We start from the raw sequence: 6,192 nt of genomic DNA, 5'->3' as shown, positions 1-6,192 counted from the left end.
TTGGAGTCTCTTTGGCATCAGAAGTCTAAACAAGGTTACAACATTTACTCTCTAGATGTTGTACGACTTTTGTAGAAATAATTTTATGGTTCAATCAATCATTCAAAAATAAGAACTTTTCAATGCATACTATTTCAAGAACTATACTAAACATACGAGATAGAAATATGAAGATAGAAATCATGAATTAAGGAGTTTACAACCAGGAAGTAATTTATAGACTTGACAATGTATAGTTTATTCTAGACAATTCACTGAAAACATAGCCCTACATTATTCACAAAATTATTTTCTAAAGTCACCCCAAAGGTATCAGGAATAGGATAATGTGATAGACTATATATGGCTAAAAATAATTTATAGTTCCTCTCATTAACTGTATGAGTCTTTTTCCAACCTCCTAAATTTAGACTAGTCCTGAAACTGACTTGACTAACAGAATATAGCAGATGTGATCATCTGGGAGTTCTTGAGCCTAAGCTTCAACAAACCTTGTGGCTTTTGCCTTTGCTCTCTTGGAATGTTGTCCTGAGAATGCCATGTAAGGAAACTGCTGGGGCCTATTAGAGCATGAGTGGCGATATGAATGCACTGAGCTGACCCAAGTGACAGCCAGATATAACAGGGAGGTCTGGGACTACTGTCAGTTTCAATTACCTCAAGTGGTCCCCAACCCCCAGGCCGCAGACCTGCAGCAGTCCATGGCATGTTAGGAACCAGGTTGCACAGCAGGAGGTGAGCAGCAGGATAGTGACTGAAGTTTCATATGTATTTGAAGCCACTCCCCAATATTAGCATCACTGCCTCAGCTCCACCTCAGATCATCAGGCATAAGATTTTCATAGGAGCACTGGTCCTTGTTACCAAAAATGTCAGGGACCATGGCCCTAGACCAAATAACCCTGCAGACAAATTTAGCCCATGAATGAGCTCAGGCAAAACCAATAAAAGAACCACCTATCCATCTCACAGAATCTTAGACATTACAGTCCAATAATGTCTTAAGACACTAAACTGTAGGGTTTTCATATTACAATTTTTAATTGAAATGGATATTTTAAAGTTTTAAGCAGCATATAAGTTTCAGAGGTTAAGATCTTAGAAGTAGCTTGGATTTCCACGCCCCACCACAGGTCCTGAATAGTGGCAGTAAGGTGAGTGAATTTTCAGTTTGTAGAGAAATGTCTACTCAAAGTCCTGAGAAGACAGATAGACACAGGTGTAAACATTAAAAGGTATTTTTTAATAGACCAACACTAAAATGCCACAATAGGGGATACATATCATGATACATTTGTCCAAACCCATAAAATGTACAAAACCAGGAGTGAGCCCTAATATAAGCAAAGGACTTTTGGTAATAATGTGTTAGTGTAGGTTTATTGATTATAACAAATGTGCCACTGAGATGTAGGATGTCAACCAGGTGCATTGTATAGATGGGAGTATATGGAAACTCTTGCACTTTCTGCTTAATTTTGTTGTGAACCTAAAACTCCTCTAAAGTGTAAAGTTTTTTAATTTGAAAAAAATAAAAATAACAATGACAACAATAAAAATCATGTTTGTTATTTCTTCTTTTAACATATATACATAGATTCTATTTTAAATGTAAATTAGTTTGATGTGTCAGAATTTAGCCAGGTTTAACTGTAAGATATCCCTTAGTGCATACTTCTAAATGATAGTTTTTGTTTTGTACTTTACACTACAGAATTCAAAAACTGTTCAGTTATGCCCAAAAAGAAAGAAAAATGACATCCACTGCTGCTTATACACGAATACACATAGATACCTGAGGGAAATATTTCATTAGCCAGTGAACTGCTCTATATATGCCAATGAACTATAGCTGTGAGAAGAAAATAATGAATTACAAAATTACTTGACAAAAATGCATAATTATTACACTTTATTTCCCTTGATAATATTTAGACAAGATGGGAAGAAAGAGAGAGAAAGATACACATAATGTGTGTGTGTGTATACTAACAGAAAGACTGTGTAAGTGGAATAGTTTTCCTTAATTGTATTCCTAGCTACTGCTGTTTATTTTAAATTGCCTAGCTGGAGTTCTAGAGCATTGACAATATTGAAAGACTCTATCTACACAGTCACAGCAATTTTTAATTAAGATAAATTATTGAACATGATCTAATTTTTTTGTTTTGCTTTAGCTTTTTGCTTTTGCTTAACGTCCTTTACTACAGGCATACTTCATTTTATTGTGCTTCACTTTATTGAGCTTCACAGATATTGCATTTTTTAGAAACTGAAGGTTTGTGGCAACCCTGCATCGTCAGTCTATTAGCAACACTTTCCCAAGAACATTTACTCTCTTCCTGTCTCTGTATCACATTTTGGTAATTCTCACAATATTTCAAACATTTTCATGATTACATTTGTTATAGTAATCTGTGATGTTACTACATACTGTAATTGTTTAGGGGAGCCACAAACCTTGCCTTTTTAAGACAGCAAACTAAATCTATAAATCTTGTGCTTTCTGACTGCTCCACCACTGGCCATTCCCTATCTCTATTCCTCTGTAAGATCTCCCTATTCCCTGAGACATGATATTTAAATTAGGGCTATTAATAAACCTAAAATGATCTCCAAGTGTCAACTGAAAGAAAGAGCTACATATCTCACTTTAAATCAAAAGCTAGAAATGACTAAGCTTAGTGAGGAGAGAATTTTGAAAGCTGAGGTAGGCTGAAAGTTAGGTCCCTTGTGCCAGTCAGCCCACTTGTGAATGCAAATGAAAAACTTTCTTTTTTTATGGTGACACTGGTTAACAAAATTCAGTAAGTTTCAGCTTTACATTTTAACAGTAAGGCATATATATATTTACATGTGTGTTCACTTCCCATTGTTAGATTTCTTTCTGTAATCACACATTTGACCCATTTCATCCTGTCTATCCCTGCCCCTTCCTCCTCCACCCCACTAGTAACCACTAGTGTATAGTACTCTGGCAACCACTAGCCTATAGTCCATGTCCATGAATCTCTGTTTGTTTGTCCTGTTCGTTTGTTTCTTTTAAGTTTATATCCCACACATGAGTGATATCATGTGATTTCCAACTTTTTCTGTCTGGCTTATGTCGCTCAGCATGATTATCTTGCAGTCTATCCATGTTGAAGGAAATTAAAAGTACTATGCCAGTGTACACACAAATAAGAGAGTGAAACAATCTTATTGCTGATATGGAGAAAGAGTTAGTGATCTGGATAAAAGATCAAACCAGCCACAATATTCCTGCAAGTCAAAGACTAATTCAGAGCAAGACCCCTAACTATCTGTAATTCTAGGAAGACAGAGAGGTGAGGCAGCTGCAGAAGAAAAGTCTGAAATTACCAGGGGTTGGTTCATGAGGTTTAAGAATCCACCTTCATAACATAAAAGTGAAAGGTAAAGCAGCAAGCACTGGTGTCGAAGTTTTAGCAAGTTATCCAGAAGATCTAGCCAAGATAATGACTGAAGGTGGCAACATTAAACAACAAATTTTCAGTGTAGATGAAACAGCCTGATATTGGAAAATGTCATCTAGGACTTTCATTAGTAGAGAGAAGTCAATACCTGGCTTCAAAGCCTCAAAGGACAGGCCGACTCTTGTGTTAGATGCTAATACAGATGGAGACTTTAAGTTGAAGCCAATGCTCATTTACCATTTTGAAAATCCTAGGGCCCTTAAGAATTATGCTGAATCTACTCTGCTGTATAAATGGAACAAAGCATGGACGGCAGCACATTTGTTTACAGCATGGTTTACTGAATATTTCAAACCCACTGTCAAGACCCACAGCTTAGCAACAAAGATTCAAAATATTACTGTTAATTGACAATGCACCTGGTCACCCAAGAGCTTTGATGAAGATGTACAAGAAGATTAATGTTTTCATGCCGTCAACACAACATCCATTCTGCACTCCATGAATCAAGAAGTAATTTCAACTTTGAAGTCTTATTATTTAAGAAATACATCTTGTAAGGCTGGAGTGCCATAGATAGTGATTCTTCTGATGGGTCTGGGAAAAGTAAATTGAAAAATCTTCTGGAAAGGATTCACCATTCTAGATGTCATTAAGAACATTTGATTCATGGGTAGAATAAAATGTCAAAATATGAAATTTAACAGAAGTTTAAAAGAAGTTGATTCCAATACCTCATGGATGATTTTGAAGGTTTCAAGACTTCAGTGGAAGAAATAACTGCAGATGTGGTGGAAATACAAAGAGAACTAGAATTAGAAGTAGAGCAAGAAGATGTGATTGACTGAAGTAGAACTAGAAGCTGTGCTGCAATCTCATGATAAAAGTTGAACAGATAAGGAGTTGCTTCTTATGATGAGCAAAGAAAGTGGTTTCATGTCATGAAAGCTACTCCTGGTAAAGCTGCTGTGAAGATTGTTGAAATGACAACAAAGGATTTAGAATATTACATAAACTTAGTTGAGAAAGCAGTGGCGGGGTCTGGGAGGACTGACTCCAATTTTGAAAAAAATTCTACTGTGAATAAAGTCCTATCAAACAGCACTGCATGCAACAGAGAAAGTGTTTGTATAAAAAAGAGTCAATAGATGCAGCAGACTTCTTGGTTGTATTATTTTAAGAAACTGCCACAGCCACCACAAACTTCCTCAGCCTAATCAGTCAGTAATCATCTGCCTTCCACCAGCAAAAAGATATGACTTGCTAAAAGCTCAATAATAGCATTTTGTAGTAATAAAGTATTTTTTTTTAATTAAGGTATGTACATTTCTTTAGACAGATTGCTATTGCATACTTTGAAGAGTACAGTACAGTTTAAACATAACTTTTATATGCACTGGGGAAGCCCAAAAATTCCTGTGGCTTGTTTTATTCCCTTTATTGAAGTGGTCTGGAAACAAAATGCAATAGCTTCGAGGTATGACAGCATTTGTAAATGAATAATGGCTAGATATAAAAATAAGAAACATTTTATGGATATACATGTTACTGAGTAGTAATATGGTAGCACTGATTGTATGGTATAACATTTTATTTCATTTTTATTTATTTATTTATTTATTTATTTATTTATTTAATTTTGAAATTTTTAAAAAATGTTTTACACCTACAGCGCCTGGTCTTCCTAGGTGGTCTCCCCTCCAAGTACTAACCAGGCCCGACCCTGCTTAGCTTCCGAGATCCGAAGGGATTGGGAGTATTCAAGGTAGCATGGCCATAGACCAGTATATCATTTTGAATATAATTTAGGGAAATTATAAGTAAATCATGGAATTTAGTCACGTTTCATTGTGTTTGGCTCCTTAAATTGTATTATAATGCAATGAGAAAACTCCAAAAAATATTTAACATCATTATAAGAGAATTTGTCCTTTTGATTGCTAAAATAATGATATACAGCATTTATTTTGTGCATATTATATGTCAAGTACTCTTCTAATCAATTCACATATAATATTTAATTTAATCCTCCTAAGGATGATTTGAAAGAGGTAAACACTTTAAAGATTAGGAAACAGAGTCATAGAGAGATTAAGTAATTTAGTTAAGGTTACACAGCTGCTACATGTTAGAGCTGAAATTTAAACACAGTAAGTTTAATTCTAGAACTCAAAGTCTGAACACAGGGGCTAAAAAGAAAATTAAAATGTAGCTAGCTGGAAAAACATAATAATGACTATGTTTCTTACTTCTAATGTTTTCAATGAAGAAAGACATTTTGATTAACATTAATATATAATTTTTTTTTGTCACAAATGACACAAAAATGAACGCTTCCCTTGCTAGACATATTTCCAAAGGGCATTTTCTACTTTGGAAATATTTGTCTATTAAATACATAAAATAAAGCCACATGTTAACCTAGTTTAGAAAAACAAGTAATGTTGATAGCTACATTAATATAGAATTCATATATTACTACAAAGAAATCAAGAAGGTATTACATAAGTAGATTGACAAAGTTAAACAGCCTCTATCTTTATATCAAAACAAAGCAGATATACTTCCCCATGGGGACTGTATAGAAGGAATTTAATTTTAACTGCAGAAATGCATGTTTTGAACTAAGACTGTTACAGTACCTAATATGCTGGATATTTTAGTGTGGACTTGTCAATACACTTTTTCTCATAAAACAAATTCTCTATTGTAACATATGTTCCTAAATTTTAACTTCTAAGCTTATCTAAATTCTGTT

General features: G+C 34.5%; 1 pseudogene; it reads right to left on the bottom strand.

The window, feature by feature from the left end:
- Positions 1 to 5,097: 5,097 nt before the first annotated feature.
- LOC118601246 lies at positions 5,098 to 5,216 on the bottom strand (annotated as a pseudogene).
- Between the last annotated feature and the right edge of the window lie 976 nt (positions 5,217 to 6,192).

The sequence above is a fragment of the Rousettus aegyptiacus genome, unplaced genomic scaffold (genome assembly GCF_014176215.1).
Source record: "Rousettus aegyptiacus isolate mRouAeg1 unplaced genomic scaffold, mRouAeg1.p scaffold_m13_p_3, whole genome shotgun sequence".
Taxonomy (NCBI): Eukaryota; Metazoa; Chordata; class Mammalia; order Chiroptera; family Pteropodidae; genus Rousettus; species Rousettus aegyptiacus.
The sequence above is the reverse complement of the archived record's forward strand: the minus strand, read 5'-3'. Positions and strand labels throughout refer to the sequence as shown.